Source organism: Dendropsophus ebraccatus, chromosome 1 (genome assembly GCF_027789765.1).
Source record: "Dendropsophus ebraccatus isolate aDenEbr1 chromosome 1, aDenEbr1.pat, whole genome shotgun sequence".
Classification (NCBI taxonomy): domain Eukaryota; kingdom Metazoa; phylum Chordata; class Amphibia; order Anura; family Hylidae; genus Dendropsophus; species Dendropsophus ebraccatus.
In genome coordinates this window covers 112,256,322-112,277,770 of record NC_091454.1, presented here as the reverse complement: position 1 = coordinate 112,277,770, position 21,449 = coordinate 112,256,322, and positions in this window count along the sequence as shown.

Genomic DNA, 21,449 nt, shown 5'->3' with positions numbered 1-21,449 from the left:
CCTAAAACCAAAATAAGAATGAACAATAATTGAAAAAAAAACAACCATTAGAAAAAACATTAAGATTTTTTTCAAAACATTTCCAGAATGTACATCAGAGAAGAGTTAGGGGAGGGCAACTTTTCAAAAGTAAAAAAAAGAGAAATGAATGCAACAAGAAAATGATTTTTTTTTTCAATCAAGCTATCAGTTACATAGTGGGGAGGAATCCCTGCTACAAAAGGCTGAAAGCGACACACAATCTGTCCCCCCCAAACCACCTGTATCTTCGGATAGCTGCTTTTAATTCAAGATCTGTCCTGGGGTCCGTTCGGCAGGTGATGCAGTTATTGTCCTAAAAAACAACTTTTAAACTTTCAGCCCTGTGCCTAACGGCCGTGGCCTAGATTGTGTATGCATTAAGCTGGCACACTCTCTCCATCCCTCCTCCCCACCCTCCTCATCATTAGGAATGCCCCTAGAACATTTTCTCCTGTCTGAACATTGCACAGGTGCCTTAACGATCCAGCCCATGAGCCGTGCTGACACAGGTGAGAAATAGGAGACAATCTGCCTGGAGCATTCATAATGATGGGGAGGGTAGGGAGGAGGGACGGAGAGGGTGTGCCAGCCTAATTCATACACAATCTAGGCCACGGCCATTGGGCACAGGGCTGCAAGTTTAAGAGTGCCTTCACACACACCGGATCTTCAGCAGATCCGCAGCAAATTTGATGGTGCTGATTTGATGCTGTGTTCAGTTATTTAGATCAAATCAGCTGCGGATCTGCTGCGGATCCGCAGCAGAAAATCCGCTGTGATACGGTGTGTGTGTGAAGCTACCCTAAAAGTAGTTTTTTAGGACAATAACTGCATCACCTGCAAAACAGACCCCAGGACAGATCTTGGATTAAAAGCAGCTATCCAAAGGTTGTGGTTTGGGGGGGGGGGTCAGATTGTGGGTACAGAGTCACTTTAAAATTTGCACCCACATCGAATTAACTAAATTTGACGCACTCATAGGGGTCAAGTAATTTATGAGAAATATTATACTTAACAAATTCTTCCTAAAAAATCCTGAGACACAGGAATACCATCAAAAACATTAAACAACTGAAGGGAAACATACCTATAAGCAGACAAATTTTTTAAATAAATCTACATTCTGTCCACAGAATGAGAAATCTGAATAATTAAAAACCCTTCAAAATATGGTAGTAAGAGATATTAAAAGAATCCATTCTAATCTTCCATTCAAAGGGAAGCTAAACAAAAAGGAAATAAATGCTATTAAATCACCCCACAGCACTTGCAATATCATGATAGGCCAAGCTGACAAGGGTGGTGGTATTGTGATATTATGGAGAGACCCTGTGACTATTAGGGAATACACAGACATTTTATTAATAGTTAATTGCAAAAACAAAAGCTATTCATAAAAAAAAAATTAAAACATTAGAAAATCTGTGTAACCCTGCATATGGTTGCGTTCGAACTTACCTATAGAATAATGGTATCAAGTCGCTTATAGTCATATAGTGCATTACGTACACACAGGAACCCCCCAAAAGTTACCATTAGAGATGAGCGAACGTGCTCGTCCGAGCTTGGTACTCAATCGAGTATTAGGGTACTCGATGGTACTCGTTACTCGGACGAGCATCTCGCGATACTCGAGGAAATCTCCTCATCCGTTTCCTGTAAGTTTGGGCGATTTTTCGCAGCCAATAAACATGCAGGAGACTCTTTGGTACATCCTGCGATGACGTGGGACCCATAAATGTCGATAGCAGCGATTGGTTGGCCAGATCAGATGACCCTGCCATATAAAACTCTGCCCCGTCAGTGCTCGCTTCAGACGCATGCTGTGAGAGATCAGGGACAGAGCTGCTGCTGGTCAGGGAGAGTGTCAGTGTAGGATTTAGCGTTCCAGTAGGCAGGGTATATACTAGCAATATAAACAAACAGCCCTTTTCAGGGCTTAAAAGCTTTTATTAATACTATTACTACAAACTGCTGGCTGGGAGTTGCAGTGCTGCTACCGCGATTTAACCAGCACATTAGGTGTTGCATACACACCCCTAAGAAGTGCTCAGTGTACTTCTTTTTGATTTTGGGGCTGGTGGTCCTGGTGTACTTCACTGTATAGCTAGGAGTTGTAGTGCATCTCGCATAGAACTTACTTAACTGCTCATTATATTGGGGTGACAAAGTGTGTACAGTTGTTGCCCATACCAGATAGCACCACCTAAACTAGTGTGTATTGTACTGTATAGCTGGGAGTTGTAGTGCATAGAACTTACTTCACTGCTCATTGTATTGGGGTAACAGAAAGTGTGTACAGTTGTTGCCCATACCAGATAGCACCATCATGCCCCCCCTAAACTAGTGTGTACTGCACTGTATAGCTGGGAGTTGTAGTGCATCCAGCATAGAACTTACTTTACTGCTCATTGTATTGGTGTGACAAAATGTGTACAGTTGTTGCCCATACCAGATAGCACCGCCAAGCCCCCCCTAAACTAGTGTGTACTGCACTGTATAGCTGGGATATGTAGTGCATCCTGCATAGAACTTGCTTCACTGCTCATTGTATTGGGGTGACAAAGTGTGTACAGTTGTTGCCCATACCAGATAGCACCGTCAAGCCCCCCCTAAACTAGTATGTACTGCACTGTATAGCTGGGATATGTGGTGCATCCTGCATAGAACTTCAATGCTCATTGTAAGGGGGTATCCCAGCGTGTGTCTAGGTCCAGCCACTACCAGATTGTACTGTACAGCCCCCCCTAAACTAGTGGGTACTACACTGTATTGCTGGGATTTGTAGCACACTACCCCTCAAGTGATGATCCCTTTGCATGAGACAATTGCAATATCCTCAAGGATGAAAGTCAAATTCAAAATCAAAACAGCGGTGGGGGGAGAGGTGGTGAGTCACATTATGCAGGGAATGCAGTCAAATTGAAAATCGAAAGGATGGTGGCGGGGGTAGAAGTCAGTTGTTACATTATGCAGGGAATGTTACCCCAACTGCTGCAGTCAAATTGAGAATCGAAAGGGTGGTAGCGGGGGTAGAAGTCAGTAGTTACATTATGCAGGGAATGTTACCCCAACTGCTACAGTCAAATTGAAAATCGAAAGGGTGCTGGGGGTTGTTGGCTACTGCTGGGCCTTAACTGGCACCCATGTAGCCTACTGGTGTGCCTGCCCTTGCCTCGTTGTTGCTGGGCCTTAACTGGCACCAATGTAGCCTACTGGTGTGCCTGCGCTTGCCTCGTTATTGCTGGGCCTTAACTGGCACCCATGTAGACTACTGGTGTGCCTGCCCTTGCCGATAATGGCCACTTAATTTTTTTTTATTTTCTAACCTTCAATTTAAATTTTAAAATCAAATCGACTTCAATTAAAGTGCAATTTTCACTGTTCAAAGGAACAGACAGTGATAATGGTGGATCCTAATTTAGCATCCTTGTGTTATCCATTTCAAACCATATGACCTGTGGATGTGAACTTGTGGGGATTCTCTGCTGCCTTTCATTTTTTAGCTTGAGCCTTTTAAGAAGACTGTATTGTTATTCTTCGTCCCTACCTCCAAAGAGATGCCTATCACGCACAACTGCATGAGGGTGTGAGGCTAAATCTAGCCATAATACGGCTATTTTACTTTTAGGCGCAGCAGCACTGCCGTGGGTAAGCGCCAACAGGCGGTGCTTAAACTGCTGAACAGCACCTTCTATTTTCCTTGGATGTTTTAGCCGTTTTGAAGGCAGAATTGACCAGGCCTTTTACCAGTAGCTTCTTTTCTTCCTTTGATGTTGTCGTAGCCTTTTTAAAAGGCAGGATTGACCAGGTCTTTTTAATACACAGGCTATCGCACTTGCCGACTCTTTAAAGGATTGAAAGTGCATTTGATCAAATTCCGAGGCCTCTTAAGCAGACTGTATTGTTCTCTGTGTCCTCACTGCCATGCTCTGACGTCACACTACATCTGCAGAGGAGCGGGACTGGTTGACGGGGGCCCGTTGATCGCGCCCCCGCCAACCAGCCTGCTGTTTTATTTTTATTTTTTGTCTAGCCGTGGCCGGGGCCTCACCACCCCCGGTGGAGAGGCATCAAGTTTACCCTTGATGGTGAGTGCTGACTGACAACTGGCCTAGCCAGTTAGCTGTCAGCACCCGGGTTCATGTCCACTACATATCCCAGCCCCTGGACTCACTCCAATTTTTGGGAGGCTCACTTGCTTCCTCACTGACTTGTAATGGTTCTCTGGGTGCTCAATGCCATGCTGCTTCTGGTCTAATTTTTTGGAGGCTCACTTGCTGCCTCACTTACTTGTAATTGTTATCTGTATGTTCAAGGCCCTGCTGTGTCTCCGCTAATTTTTGGGAGGCTCACTTGCTTCCTCACTGACTTGTAATGGTTATCTATAACACAATGAAACTGCAATGTGTGAACACAGCCTAGATGTTCTTCAACAGCTTTGGGCAGGGAATAGGCAGGGTGGAGGACTGTGATGAACAGCTGAGGGAAAGCATTGCATTCTGGATCCTGTAGTACTGTGTACAGCTGATAAACCAAGAAGTGCAGAAAACCAAAGCAGAACAAAACCCTCTAAAACAAATGGATTTTTGGTAGTTTCAAAAATGCTTTATGCTTCTGCAAAAGTTTCTTTTTTTTAACCTCTACCTGGAGTTCCCCTTTAAGTGAAAATTCCTGGTTAAATTCCTGCCATACTGGAGAGGCGGAAGTTTCATGGAACAATTATCTAAGGCTCAAACGAGATGGATATTTTTATTTAACACACTGGTACCAAACGTCTTAAATGCTGATATGGAACTGTTTGCATTTTTTAAGTGATAGCATTACCTCAACAAGTGGCTTTCTATTGAGAAAATGATAGGTTGGTATAAAGAAAAGAAAAAAAAGGAAAAAAGAGATGAGATTGTACCAAACCCGCAGCTTTGTAGAGAGATATACTAATGAGAAATGCACAGATAAGCTGATTACTAATGTAAGATAAGAGTGGAACAAACCTCAGCAAAAAACTGGCGACATGATTGACAGAGAATTCAGCACTCCCCAGATATACAAACCTTTATAAGTAAGAGAGGGTAGAGGCTCCCACTTTTCTGACCAAGGCTATAGCATTGCAGAAACGCATTGGTTGGTCTTCTGACTATTGAGATTGCGTAGTATAAGTGTCAGGGAGTCCTGGGGTCCGTTATGATGGCAGTCCCTTCTCTCGACCCGCAACCCCTGTCCCTACCTGCTTGCCCCCCTAGGCTAAACCCTAGGGCAGCAACTGGGCGACAGTCCCTAACTTACCTAGGGATAAGGGGAGGTAGACAGTACACACAGACAGGTATATACAAACAGGTCAGGCAGTCCGAGTCGGCAACAGGAGGTCACGTCAAAATCCAAATCAGCAAACAAAGGGTTAACAGAGTCCGGTCCAAGGTCAAGCACAAGAGGTAACGCAGTACAGAGGATGAGGCAGAGGCAGAGGCGAAGTCCAAGTCCAAATAGCAAGCAGAACAATAAGATATGCTGGAGACCAAACATACACTGGCAATTACAGGGAGTAAATCACCAGCTTAAGTGCTATCAGAGCTCCCGCCCCAGCCTCTGATAGGAGCAAGGAGTCTCACAGCATCATGAGACACCAATAGCAGCCAGGGAGCCCTCCCCTGTACTCAGACAGGAGCAAGCCTCAGGAGAATGCAACACCTGAAGGCTTAACCCCACGAGCACCAGAGAGGAGTCAGGAGAAAGGCATGAGACTGGGTGTCGGCTCCCTGGCAGCAGAGCAAGAAGTGTGAACAGGTCAGAAAGAAATCGGGCGTCGGCTGATTCTTCCAGCCGAGTTCACACACACAGACTGAGCTCTAACAATAAGCAGTGACATCACAAAATACATGTGAAAACGCTAAAACTGGTAGAAGTGGGGCTCGCTCCCATTTAGGACTCTTATCACTGTCAACATCACATTTAGGATTGGAGAACATACTGTGGACTTGGACAATACTTCACATCATGCTCAAGTCCACAACTGTGAGATTTATTGATTTCTCCACTACGACTGTTTTCCATGTAACTATATACTATACATAACTTGTTGTGGCGCTTCATGCCGTTATTTATTTAGGTTAAATAATGTTATGATTTTATAGCCCATGTTGTTATGGATGCAGCAATACCGCCTACATAATTTTTTTTTCCCCTGAGAACACCATTTATGGGGGAAAGCTGTAATTTTATTTGTTTTTTAATCATTTATTGTGGGGTTTTATTACATTAACTTATTTATTTTACTTAATTCTTACAATTTTATTTAATTTTTTACTGTCCCTTTAAGGGAATAGACTGTGTAATCTCCTGATCACAGGTATAATACACTGCAGTAAAGATCTGTACTGTGGTGTATTATGTCTGACAGTGCCTCATTGGCAGGCTTTGACAACTGTTACATTTTTTAGATTTAACGATTTACATACAAAATGATCAGATTTTACCCAAAACGTTTTATAAACCAACAGACAGCAACAGTTTTATTAATAGAGAAAGCTGTCACTTACCTAACTGGTTGCTTAATATCCCAAAGGGTCAATTTATAAGACTACGTAGAAATTGTTCCTTAAAGGAGCAATATGAAAACAAGGCTATACAATTACAGGAAAAGTTTTGCTTCCAAGGGTTATGAGGTAAGAAACATGAAGAAAACTGCACTAGAGATAGGGGAATATAACATGGAGGACCTATTGAAGGAAAAATCAAAAGATCCAACACCACCACTAAATAAAGAAGAGGAGGAGTGTATAAAAATCCCAATTATCACGACTTACAACAAACAGAGTCATTTATTCAAACAAATAGTAAAAAAATATTGGGACATACTAAAAAACGATAAAACAATAGGTGATAAGTTAACAGTTAAACCAGCCTTCATCTTTAGAAAAGCACAAAATATAGGGAATTTGGTGGCTCCAACTATAAAAAGTAAAAATAAGACCAACTATAACAAACACAGCAAAGACAGTGGCAATTTTACTATAAAAAATAGATTTTTCCCCTGTAAAAGTTGCAAAGCATGCACAGCATCAGGCAAACAAAAAATAGTGCATGAAACGAAGACACGTATACAGAGCCACATTACATGCAAATCCAGGGGAGTCATCTATTACATTATGTGCCCATGCAACAAGATCTACATAGGAAGGACAAAAAGACAACTGAATAACCAAGTAATAGAACATATTTACAACATTAATAGAAAATATAGAGGTCATCCTCTATCAAAACATTTCACAGATAAACATGGAGGCAGCTTCAAGAATGCTCAATTCGCTGGGATAGACACAGTCCTACCCCATTGGAGGGGGAAAACCAGGGCCGGCGTCAGCACCCGACTGACTAGGGCAAGTGCCGGGGCCCACAGCTCCTCTAGGGGCCCACTCCCGTCTGTTACTACATTTTTTTTTTTGTTAGTAAAAAAAAAAAAAAAAAAAAAGTGTAGTAACAGAGGGGACTGGGCCCCTAGAGGCCGCATGTGACAGTACATACTGGGGTCCCCGGGCACACGTCTTCCTGCAAGTCTTCCCTACAGCCGAGTAGGTAGGAAAAGGACCTTTGAGTATGAAGGACCTGTGGTGATGTCATGGGTCATGTGATCGGACACCTGACCTGATAGAGGGCAGAAGGTAGGCTCTGTAAACTAATAGTCAACTGTATGTGCTGGCGTTTCTAGTTGTTTTGTTTTGTGTATACAGGTCCTGCTGTAATATGTATATATATATATATATATATATATATAGCAGGACCTCCTATCTATCTATCTATCTATCTATCTATCTATCTCCTATCTATCTATCTATCTATCTATCCACAGAGCAGGAGCTGTATACAGGAGTGGTGCTGCTGGTTCTGTATATACACATATATACATACATACAGAGAGCAGGAGCTGTATACAGAACTAGCAGCAGCATGTAAGATATATATATATATATATATATATATATATATATATATATATATATATATATATCTTACATTCTTGTGCTGCTAGTTCTGTATACAGCTACTGCTCTGTATATAAATAAATAAATGATTCCCGCTGTGTGCCCACTCTGTGCAGCAGGTGGATACAGCGGGAGTACCGCCTGGAAAACTGGGATACAGCCTATGGCTATGGTTGTATCCCAGTTTTCCAGGCGGTCCTCCCACTGTATTCACCCTCTCCACGAAGGTGGAAGACATCGATGGCGAGAGTTCGGGTTCGTACGGACCCATCCCTTATATATATATATATATATATATATATACACACACAGAGCAGGAGCTGTATACAGAACTAGCAGCTCCAGCATGTTTTATATATATATAACATGCTGGAGCTGCTAGTTCTGTATACAGCTCCTGCTCTGTGTATATATATATATATATATATATATATATATATATATGATCCTTTCACTGTGTCTGACTCCTCCAGAGTCCTGACTACTGCAGAGATCAGGAGATACAGGAGGAGAAAGATATGCAGCAGCCGCATGTTTCTTCTGCTGCAAATCTTTCCTCGCCTGTATCGCCATGATTTGCTCCTCAAAGGGGCCCGCCGAGGCTCTGTCGCCCAAGGGCCCACAAAAAGCTGGAGCCGGCCCTGGGGAAAACTATATAGAACAAATGTCTAAAGTAGAAACCGAATGGATATTCAGAATGAACACCCTTATACCCCATGACCTCAATGCAGATTTAGAATTATTTGCAATCACCTAGACAGCATATCTAACCAACAATAATAGCAACTGAATGATGCACTACATTAAAATTTAACATTTTAATTCTTTGAACAACATAAAACACATTAAATGTATTGAAAGACAACGAAGAAAACAAAACCTGTATCTAGAGTACTACTCTCCATAATATCACTGGAGAGGTAAAGAGAAGGGAGGGTGAAGTAGTCCACATAAGGAAACCTGCATCAAGGCCAAAATTATCTCTGAGGAGGGCGACCGCTGATTGCCGAAACATGTTAGATGTTTTACCTGCATGAACTACGGCAACTACTACAGTGACGTCACTGCTACTCTGTGGAAAACCTTTGGATTACTCACCGCATGCCAAGAGTTGGGAGTAGTGGAGCCACTGGCCAGGGCCCACTCCCAACTCGACACCTCAACACCTACAACTACTGAAAAGATACAGAAGAATCGAGGATACTATACCACATCACAAAACTAAGGATACTTAAACTGCTTGAACGAACCATTGTCACTATTTATTCACGTACTTTACAGAAAATATATTATGTTTACATTTTTATAGGACAGTATCTCTCTGGAAACTTCTTTTCCATCATTTAAGCACGCACTGTAGCGCTTTAAGTGTACACACATATTTTTGCCGTATTTTAACTATTAGGAGGGACCACAGAATCCCTTGCTACACTTTAGCAGCATAACAGGGGCTTTTATCTAAGTACAGCGCCGTGTATATGTTTGTTTTTTAGAAATTACTTTTTAATTAAAACAACATTTTATCTATAAGGTTATACTACATGTTTTCTGAGAATATATTTTATTTATCACACATTTCTTCTTTTGGAATGTATTGGTATCATAGAAAGATAATATAAACCTTTTGGTGTACATTTCAAGGCTAGTTTCCTTTCCCACCATGGGGGGAGCATTCACGTTACTACTGCCTATTTATATGAAAATTTAATAAAAGTTTTGTTTATATACTTTCATAACTTTTTTATTATTATTATGCAAGATACGTCTCCTGTTTAATAGGATTTATGAGGCTATATTTACAGAATGTCCAGACGTGTAAGAGTTATACTATGTTGTAGTTTAAAGAGTGTGTGGTGGTGGTGGGGGAATCTAACAACTGACAAGAGCAGCTTGATCCCAAGTATGGAATGGAATTATTTCTGGCAACATTTTACTCAGTTGACTAATGTATTATTTCATGGGCCACCTAAGTTGACATTAAATCAAACACTCACTTAAACCAGAATGTTTAGAAGCACTATAAGCCATTGCATACAAGAAGGTGAAGGCATGCTCTTAACTTTCCATAACATTGGCTAAATAAAAAGAAAATGTCATTGTAAAATCAAAATACATCACTTCCTCCCAATTAACTTGTACCAATACAAGTCGTTGTTCACCAGAACATTTCGTTCTTCAGCTACAGCAAACCAAATAAAATCAAATGAAGTGCAAGACGTTATCAAGTTATTTTACTTAAAACCTAATATGCCTTAAAATATTTGTATATAGTATTGGGCGCCAAGTGGAAAAATACAGTGACCCTTAGAAAACCTGTATAACTTTTACTGCTGGCATGGAAGAAAGTGCCAGTGATCCACCTGCTTAGTTCTCCAGCAGTGAGGTTGAAATATCAGAGCTATAGGCTTAGGGTCCTTTTACACAGGCCCCTTTTACATGGGCTGCTAGTGATGCTTCTGCAGCCAATAATCGGCCCATGCCTCCTCCAGAATGATTGACAGCCGGAGGTGGTGAGGCCTAAAGATACAGCCGGCGGATGTACGACCAGATAGTCAGGTGCCGGATAACAAGCAGCATAACTAAAAAAATAGAAAAATGCTTGACACTTGAAAATCAAAATCCGACAACTTAAAGGTCACCAAGTCCCCAATGACACCTCTGGAATGCAACTAGGACAGCAGGGGAAGCATGTCTGGGTGCAACTAACACGCCAAAGTTGCAGTATTATGCCACTATCACAGCCTATCAACTATACACTCCAAACACAATATTACCTCTATGTAAAGTGGAAAAAATACATGGTAACCTTCTTTCCATTACAGTAGTATGGGCAGAAAGACACATTTTAAGTCAAATAAATATGTTCATGCACCCCTTTAAGGCTGGGTTCACACTATGTATATTTGAGGCTGTATTTGGTCCTCATGTCAGGTCCTCATAGCAACCAAAACCAGGAGTGGATTGAAAACACAGAAAGGATCTGTTCACACAATGTTAAAATTGAGTGGATGGCCGCCATATAACAGTAAATAACGGCCATTATTTCAATACCACAGCCGTTGTTTTAAAATAACAGCAAATATTTGCCATTAAATGATGGCCATCCACTCAATTACAACATTATGTGAACAGAGCCTTTCTGTGTTTTCAATCCACTCCTGGTTTTGGTTGCTATACAGCCTCACAAATACAGCCTCAAATATACATAGTGTGAACCCAGCCTATATCATGTTGCCTATGATAACCACAGATGGCATAAGCAAGGGAGTAGTCAAACAGCACCCACCGCTAACGGTCATTGTGTGTGTGTGTGTGTGTGTGTGTGTGTGTTTGTGAGATGCGGTCAGACATGTCTTCTTAAAATTTTCAAAGTCATCTGCCACTTCCATATGCCCCTCTTCCACATAAGAAAGTGTGGCTCTCATGGCACACAAGGAGCTTACAGCCCTATACCCTCTCTATGATGTATTAGAATGCACATAGAAATGTAGTACCAGGCTTTTATTTTTTGCCTTGGCACACAAGGGGTATAAAGGCGTATACCCTCTCTGATGTGTAATAACAATGCCCTACAGCAGGCAACAGGCGTTTGACTTTATTATGTGGCGCACAGTATGCAGAACAGTAGTACCACGCTTATATTTTTGGCCTTGACACACAAGGAGTATACAGCCATATACCCTCTCTGATGTATAATGCCCTACAGCAGGCGACAGGCTTTAGACTTTATGTTGTACACAGCACGCAGAACAGTAGCACCATGCTTATATTTTTTCCCTTGGCACACAAGGAGTATACAGCTGTATACCCTCTCTATGATGTTTTAGAATGCCCTACAGCAGGCAACAGGCGTTACACTTTATGTTGCGCACAAGCACATGCAAGAGTAGTACCAGGCTTTTATTTTTATGCCTTGGAACACAGGGAGTCAGGGCCGATTCTAGGTTTTCTGCTGCAAATTAACAATAAGTAGTTAAGAAATCTATGTAGCCAACTGCATAAACAGATATATACATACATAGATACATACTAGCAGCAATATACAGCACATATATACTAATAGTGAATATATTGCACGGATATATTCTTTTTATGGCATTCACCATGCAGGAAAAGTAATGTAGTTTTTGTTTAGTTTAGATATTTCTATAGATATATATAGTTTCTATAGTCTCAGGGTATGTTCACACTATGGAATACACTCAAAAATTTCAAGTGGTGGACTCTGCTTGAAGTTCCATCTGTCCCATTGACTCAATGATATTCTCAAGCTCAATCCGCCGTCTGCCCAAAGAATTGAGCTGGAGAATATCATTGAGTCAATGGGACAGGTAAAACTTCAAGTGGAGTCTGCTGCACTGTCTACGTTTGAAATTTCTGAACGTATTCAATAGTGTGAACATACACTCATAGTTATATATATGCTTGTTTACATTTTTTAATTTGAAAAATAGGGAAAAGTCATTTTTTATACAGTGGACTCATTTTTTTTTTTTTTTTTACGTCTTTTTACAGCAGACTGCACTAATAATGTAAGTAGTGTATACTAATCCTTATGGTATTATTACAGAGTGCGGCTATAACTATAGCATCTAGGGGTTTTCTATTGCTTCCCCAGCAAGGTGACTATGTGTACAGGCTGTGGGGGAGATAATAACACAACACAATGCCAGTCACTGGTGACAGATAGCAGCGGGCAACCCTGGACATAGACTGGGCTCAGCTACTAAGATCACTCCATACTTATACAGGGCACATCTGCTGTACATACAGGGCAGATTAGATACACACACACACACACATACCTGCTGGGCCTCCCTCCCCCTTCTCTCTGCTCCGACACAGACAGACAGCAGCTAGAAGACAGCAGCCCCCAGTGACAAGGCTGTTGGTCATGGAGCTATGGAGAGGGGGCCTGAGGAGGAGGCAGAGGGGCCTGAGGAGGCAGGGGTGCCTGGTGATGTGCCTGTAGTAAAAATGAAAGTGAAAGTGAAAGTGAAAGTAAGGGATTGTGCCGCCCCCTAGTGGAGCAAAGAATCTGCCTGAGGCAGAAAGCTCACTCTGCCACATGGCAGAAACGGCCCTGCAAGGAGTATACAGCCGAATACCCTCTTTGATGTATAATAAGAATGCCCTACAACAGGCAACAGGCATTAGACTTTATTATGTGGCGCACAGTACGCACTCTTAGATTTTTTTGCCTTGGAACACAGGGAGTATACAGCTGTATACTCTTACTAATGTAATACAAGAATGCCCAACAGCAGACAACAGTTGTTTGACTTTATAATGTGGCACACAGCACACAGAACAGTAGCACCACGCTTATATTTTTGGCCTTGGCACACAAGGAGTATACAGCCGTATACCCTATACAGACAGATACACTGCAGACTCTTCCTCACAGTGAATACACTTCAGCTGACTGTCTGAACACCTATGTGTCCTATGTACTGCTAGCCGGTTTAATAGCTGTATAGCTTTAGATAAATGTGTTCCTTCTATAGATTTAGCTGTATGCGGTTTCTTATCTCTGTTTTTTCAGTTCTAGATATACCTACACTGTTGGACGACTCAACAGAATCCTAGAGAATCTATACTCACATAAGCACTGGGGAGTAGAAAACGTCTAATAGTAAGGGTGGCAACTTCTGTTTTTTACTTTCCAGTCTAAAGTGGCAAATTAATGCAGTTGTTGAGGGCACTGTGCAGACCTGTGCGTTTTCTGCACAGTGATCAGCCTGGTGTTAACTCTCATGGGCGGTTTACTGACCTGAAGAGGGAGGAGTCTGCCTGATCCTGCAACACGTTTTTAAGTTCTTGCCGCTATTGTAACTATGGGAACAACATTTTATGAATGAATGACATGGCAATAAGCTATTGGTGTAATGAGGCTGACGCTGCTTCTACCAGCTTATGCTCCAACAGCGCTGGATGAGTTGACCCTCTCCAGTAGCCCTCTGTGTGGGTCTTTTGAACGTGCACATACATATAAATCTCTGTATTTTCAAGCTACTCACTGCACGTGGAAGTGCGCATTGGACTACTGGACACTTTGAGTAATATGAACAGACACTAGTAATGGACACTTGAATTTTATGAATGGACACTATATTTTATGGACTTTGTTCACATTACAATGAAGGATTCACATGATTGAGCTCATAGGCGGATGGGATGAATTAAAGGGCCTGCCTATGTCTTCTGATTGATTTTGATTTGCACCTATCACTTGTGATTACTAATTAATGCACCTGTATTTAAGGAAATGGGGTTGTACATAGGGTCACGCTTAAAAATGGCGATGATTCGCTAAAACGTTGTGTAGTGACTGTACTGCTCTGCTGAACTTTTTTTTTTGCTGTGTTTTTTTTTTTACTGTATAACATCCTTTACATGCATTGTAAAATAAAAAAAAAAACACTCTGAATATCTCTGCTCTATTGTTCTTGAATTTTGTTCTTTTATATTTAGTTCATCAATACATGTATCATTTACACATTGAGGCTATGTTCACACTGCGTATGATTCCGTCCGTAGATCGTACGCCACCGTACATGTGCGTCTGAAACTACGAGTGTGGGTAAAATAGACATGCGGCCGGATGCGTACGAACCGCGAACATACGCCCGTAGTACAGTTATGCTTCCCTAGCTTGTTTCGAAGCTTCCTAGCTTCCCAGCCCCGTAAACCACACAGAACCTTTTGGATCGAAAAATCAAGTTCAATTTGGCTGAAATAAGTACTTCGTACGGGACCGCATGGAAACCCACGGCCGTGAGTTTCAACATTTCCATCCTCAAACAATGGTCTTGTTCATTTTTCACGGCGCCGTATACGATCCAGCCGTAAGCTCATACGTAGTGTGCGTTGTGCGGGCGTATATCGTATACTTTCAAGCGAACGCATCAAACTCAAAACTGCGTGCGGATATTCGCGGTTCGCACTAAGGACGGATTCATGCGCAGTGTGAACATAAATGTCATAAATGCCTAAATGTCTAAATGTTTCAGTTTGCAAATAAGAAAGAAATGGCTTTTAAAGAAGATCACAGCTGTGCTTTGGGATTAGCAGAACATTTATACAAATCTTATTATAAAGGAGCTAAGCACAGTATATTTGGCCTGATTAACACATGAAGCAGCATTCTTCATGCAGTTTTGATTTTGCAGAGTCCATTATTTGAAAGTCATATAATAGTTATTGGAAAAAGAACCTGCCCTCACTGACATAGTCTCATTAATACTTGTCATATTCACAGACCTGGAATTTGTCAAGCAAAATTTGAAACTTGCTTAATACTGTTGCCTGAGAGCAAAATCTATTTCCCAGAAACAATGAATAAAATGTCTGTTAGGACTGCTCCACATACTGTATTTTTTAAAGGGGGACCTGTCTCTATGATACTCCTATCATTGTTCATCCACAGCTGACACTGGAAGATCAGGTTGCCATAAATATGGCTAACACTGGCCAGTTCCATGCACAAGCCCTATTAACTAGAATAGGGCTCATACATGGAACTTGTCCATCATGGTATTCATCCATGGCATCCTTCTGGCATCAGTTGTGACTGCATGATGATCAGGGAATAGCACTAGAACTGAATTAAAGAGAGTGCATCTGGGGCACGTGCCCCAGGTACTCAGCCCCTATGCCATCCCCCTATGCCCCCCAAAGCCATTTATATTCTCCTTCACAGCCTCTCTACCCTCCTCCATCCTCCTCTTCATTCCCCATACCCTCCTTCATCCTCCTCAGTCTCCGTGCCCTCCTCCAATCTCCCCCCTTAGCCTCTAAGTCCTCCGCCTCCTCAGCTTTCATGTCCTCCTCAACCCTCCTCTTCAGTCCCCGTGCCCTCCTCCATTTTCCGCCTTATCCTTCATGCCATACCTCAGCCTTCTTCTCATCCTTCATGCCCTCCTTTAACCTTCTCTGTCTCTTTTCTTTCGTCCATCCTTATTAGTTTCAGTGTCCACCACCATGGAGCTGCGTCACAGAGAGGAGGAAATTTCGTCACACTGGGGGCCAGCTGGCCTTCCCCAGTGCTTCATACCTGGCCGGTCAGGGGCGTAACTACCACCGTAGCCGCCATAGCGGCTGCTATGGGGCCTGTCGCACCAGGGGGCCCGGTGGCCAACTTCTGCAATACACTGGGCCCCCTGAACTGTCATAATTTTGCAGCTACAGGTTGTCTCCTGGGTTCTGCAAATGTTTCTTTAACTGCAAGCACTCCTTTAACTGCAAGTTATGACTACACTTGACAATTTAGTGGGAAGGGGGGCCCAATCAGAAGTTTGCTATGGGGCCCAGTCATTTCTAGCTACGCCCCTGCGGCTGGTGCTTGGTAATAGGCAGACGTTGTGCACATGAACTAGGCAATCATTTAAAAAATGGACCACGGCATTGGCATGCTGGCGTGGATCTGCTCATGGTACATTCGCTTTAAGAAACATGTTTTACATGCATATTGGAATTACACTAAGAGGAAAAGAGCAAAACATAACACTCAAAAGTGACCTCCAGGGACCAGAATTTGAAAAGCTGTTATTTATATGCTTTCCCAGTGTGTATTCTTATGTAGATTTGTAACTTCTGTATTTGCAAGAAGCACTTTATATGCATTGAGTTGCACTGTGTTATACAATTTCTCTTTGCATAGTAGAGAATAGTACGGGGCCGGGTCAGCCCTGGGCGGATCAGTGCACTGGGGATGGTAGCATAAAGATTAAACCACTAATATCATGAAAACAGTGTGGAGAATGAAGGTGAGAAACTTACGTTCATCCTCAGCGATCCATGCGCAATAGGGAGATACCAGCAGTTTAGATGCTTCTAACCTGCTGATGGTTTCCTTTTCAGATGAAACAGAAATCTAAGGTTATGCCCTGGATTTCTTCAGCCCTACAGTACAGTGATCAGAGCTGTCAATGTTTTTGTCCATCATATGACCATGAAAGATGCTCAGCCTCTAGTAGTAAACAGAGAACCTGGCAATTGTGAACTGAGACACAAAACAAGATAAGAAATACTGATTTTATTTCACTGTTAATATAACCTTTCATGCTTTTTATCATAAATTGGTCATTCACCTATGACCTTTCATAAGGTAATTTATAAATAAAATAATTTTTTGTTGTGTATTTTATATAACATCATGCAAGAGTAATTTATATTTGCTTATTAATCCTAAAGCTAACATAAAAGTAATTGGGTGTTCTAACCAAACAATACTATTCAAAGACGGAAGGATTAAAGGAGAAGAAAGACATAGATCGCCCACATTAACTGTTTGTTGCTGGTACACATATTTAGGTTTCTTTGAGAGAGCAGTTATTATGTCTGATACAAAATAATACATAAAACTATAGTCGGGTTTGTTATTAAACATAGTAGATGTGCTTAGAGATGGCTTTATCAGAGGAAGATCAATGTACTATGCTACTGCAGTACTACTGGCAAGATGTCTCATAAGGCTTTGCAATTTTGGTAGAATGTAGCAGCTGTTACTGGTCACTAACAACATGGTCACATAGAAAGTATATGTCGTACCTTGGGGGACAGTTTTCCTTTTTTTTTTTCAATATATTGTGTGTGATTTTTGAAAAAGTCGCACTATCATAGTAAATGCATCTAACTAAAAAGTCACAAACAGATTCATCTGGTGCTGACCAGATGTAAGCCTGCAACAGTTGTTGTGACTTTTTAATTAGTCGCAAATTATAAATTGGGTGCAAATTCTGGATTATGCAAATTTTTGGGCAGATTTTAAAAAAAATCACATCTAAAAAATATTAACCCACGAATACTGGTTCATAAATAGAACTTAGACTAAAAATGGGTGAAAATTTTGATTACTCACCTAAAAATAGGTGAAAAACTCTTAAAAAATGTCCTCCCTTGTGTGCGTAAAATTATAAGTATATAATCAAGCCCTGGAACTGGGCCAATTACTTGTATGTCCTGATGTCCACCTCATAACCAGCACAATAGATTTGCACCAGGTGCATTTGGGGCGTACATGTCGATACTACGATTCAGTGAATAATGGCCTCAGAAAACCTGTCAGTGCACACAATGGAGCGTGCGGCTCCGGCCACATGCTCCATTGTGTGCAGCGGCAAATTGTGATGCGGGTGTGCACAGATGCCCCCGCTTTCCAATCAATCAGGAGTAAAGATCATCCGGCCGATACTGCAGTACCGGCCAGGAGGATCTTCTCAGACTCCGTCCGGGTCACGGAACGGCCGTTGTCTTACGCCATGTTGCCCCCTGTATGTAGGATGCCCTGCTGTTCCTCCATATAGTAATATTGCCCCCTGCTGTTCCTCCATATAGTAATACTGTCTCCTGCTGTTCCCCATATAGTAATAATGTCCCCTGCTGTGCCCCATATAGTAATAATGTCCCCTGTTGTGTCCTCCATATAGTAATAATGTCTCCTACTATGTCCTTTATATAGTAACAATGTCCCATGCTGTGTCTTCCATTTAGTAATAATATCTCCTGCTCCGTCCCCCATGTATTAATAATGTCCCCTGCTGTGTCCTCCATATAGTAATAATGTCTCATCCTGTGCCTCAATATAGTAATAATGTCTCCTTCTGTGCCTCATATAGTAATAATGTCTCCTGTTGTGTCCGCTATATGGTAAAAATGCCCCTTGATGTGCCCTCCATACAGTAATAATGCCTTCTGCTGTGAGCCCATATAGTAATAATGCTTCCTGTTGTGTCCGTTAATATAGTAATAATGCCCACTACCCTGCTGTGCTCCCACAATAACTGCCCCCTTTCCGTCTGTGTTCCCATAGTAATAATCCCCCGTGTCCCCATAGTAATAATACCCCCTGTGTTCCCATAGTAATTATCCCCTTGTGTCCCCATAGTGATAATCCCCCATGTGTCCCCATAGTAATAATTCTCCTTTGTCCCTATAGTAATAACCCCCTGTCCCCATATTAATAATCCCCCGTGTCTCCATATTAATAATCCCCCCTTGTGTCCCCATAGTAACAATCCCTCTTGTGTCCCCATATTAATTATCCCTCTGTGTCCCCATATTAATAATCCCTCTGTGTCCCCATAGTAATAATCCCCCTGTGTCCCCATAGTAATAATCCCCCCTGTGTCCCCATAGTAATAATCCCTCTTGTGTCCCCATAGTAATAATCCCCCGTTTCTCCATAGTAATAATCCCCCTGTGTCCCCATAGTAATAATCCCCCTGTGTCCCCATAGTAATAATCCCCCCGGGTCCCCATAGTAATAATTCCCCCTGTGTCCCGATAGTAACAATCCCCCTTGTGTCCCCATAGGAATAATCCCCTCGGTCCCCATGGTAATAATCCCCCCTGTGTCCCGATAGTAATAATCCTCCTGTGTCCCCATAGTAATAATCCCTCTGTCCCCTCGGTAATATTCCCCCCTGTGTCCCCATAGTAAAACTCCCTCTTGTGTTCCCATATAAATATTACCCCGTGTCCCCCATAGTGATAATCCCTCTGTGTCCCCATAATAATAATCCCTCTGTGACCCAATAGTAATAATCAACCCCTGTGTCCTCATAGTAATAATCCCTCTCGTCCCTATAGTAATAACCCCCCCCCCCCGTACTCTGCCCCATAGCTATACTGTCCACGTATATACTGTATACTCACCTAATCCTGGTGGGTCCCACTACCCTCTGATCTTTTCTCTTCGCCTGTGAGGAGCAGGACAGATCATCCAGCAGGTGCAATGACGTCATATCACTGCACCTGCTGCAGGGAGTCCACGTCCGGCCCCGGCTGAGGGAGAAGATGAGGTCCAGGGAATCGCAGGCGAGGGTGGCTTGTAAGGGTGAGGGGCGCTCAGCTGAGTGCTGTCCGGGCAAGGGCAGGCATTGGCAGCCTGGGCAGAAGACTGGCACACAGTTAAGCGCGGTCCCAGGGGGTAGGGCAATGATGGGCGCTGTCGGGAGGGGGAGTGCTTGAGGCAGTGAGAGGGTGATGGGTCCCCACCGGGAAGGTAATGGGCGGGACCACTGAGACCACTGAGTTAGATCCCGGGGGTGCCACCAGCGCCCCCCAGCTGTCGGTGCCTCGTGCGGAGCCGGCGCTAGAAATGGCCCTGGTTTATTTGGCAAAAACAGGAAATATGTAAAAAAAATTTACTGCATCATTAAGCTGTAATAAATCTTCTCTTGTTAGTCATAGTCCTTCAAAACCTATGATAAACTTAAATGGGTTGTGCAGTGTAAATGGCTATTTTGACAGAGGTGTATACTTATGTAACTGTCCTTAGCAGTTCCCGGGCCAGACTGTCTATGTTAAATGGTCATTTCCTGTCTTAAGGAAGTTCTTATGAAGAGGACAGCAGCAGACAGTGGGCTGCCTGGGATTTATGGTGGAGCAGGATGGGTAAGTATACAGTACGTACAGTTATGTCCCCGAAGCGATGACCGCATCATAAAATAGCCATTTACACTGCAAAACCCCTTGAACCAAAAATATGAGTTTTGAATTAACAGGCAACTATAGTTCATTAGATTTCTTTACTTGAGACAGGGGTCTTTCTGTAGTAAAAAAAAAAAGTAAGGCTTGCACCATATGTAGTCAAGCTGGTAAGTAAGTAAAGTTAGTCATTGTGTCTCTAGTATATAGACAAATATTAAACGTCTGTACATATCCTGTATAAATATACTTTCATAATTTGCTGGACAAATAAAGTAAATGTCACAGCTGCATAAATCCATAAACTACCAGCTCTTACAATATGTCTCAAAACCAACAAACAATGAAAAGATTAAAAAACGAGTTTTGCCAGATTTCGTCGTTGGAAATTTTACAATCTAAACAATGTATAAAATAGGACAAAGTCACATGTATCACTGCCTAATTTTGCTTTGTAGAGGACGTGTGTGTGCAAAATGTGCAATTGTGTCATATTTACAAAACATCTGTATATCCAATCATTTTCTATTGCACTGTACATAGTTAATAGCTGATAGTGCCTCTCATTCTAGAGCAGGTTAAAGTTCATAGGTCAACTAGATTTGCTCCACTGATTAGGTCCAGACATTAAAATGTGTTCTTTTTTTCCTAATCTGTTTCTATTTTCTATTGTAGAAATAAGTCAAGAGGAAAAAAGGAGTCGGGAGGATGGCGTCTAATCCTGTTATGCGCAAATGTGTGAAATAAAAGTATAGGTGGACCCTCACCTTTTACCCCCTTGGGCTTTATGCGAATCACCCTGCTTTGGGGTAGCTCGTAGTGTCGGATGATGGCTGCCGGCCAAAGGATCCAGGAAACAGGACTCTCCCAGTGTTAGGGCCCGTGGGCCCCCGCCAAAAATTCCTTCACAATGAGTGGAATATAAAACATAAAATGGCTCAGTGTACATAAAATAAGCAATTACAGATTTCAGTAGTTTCATCTCCCTTCATCAGAATGCATGTCAGATCAGATTGC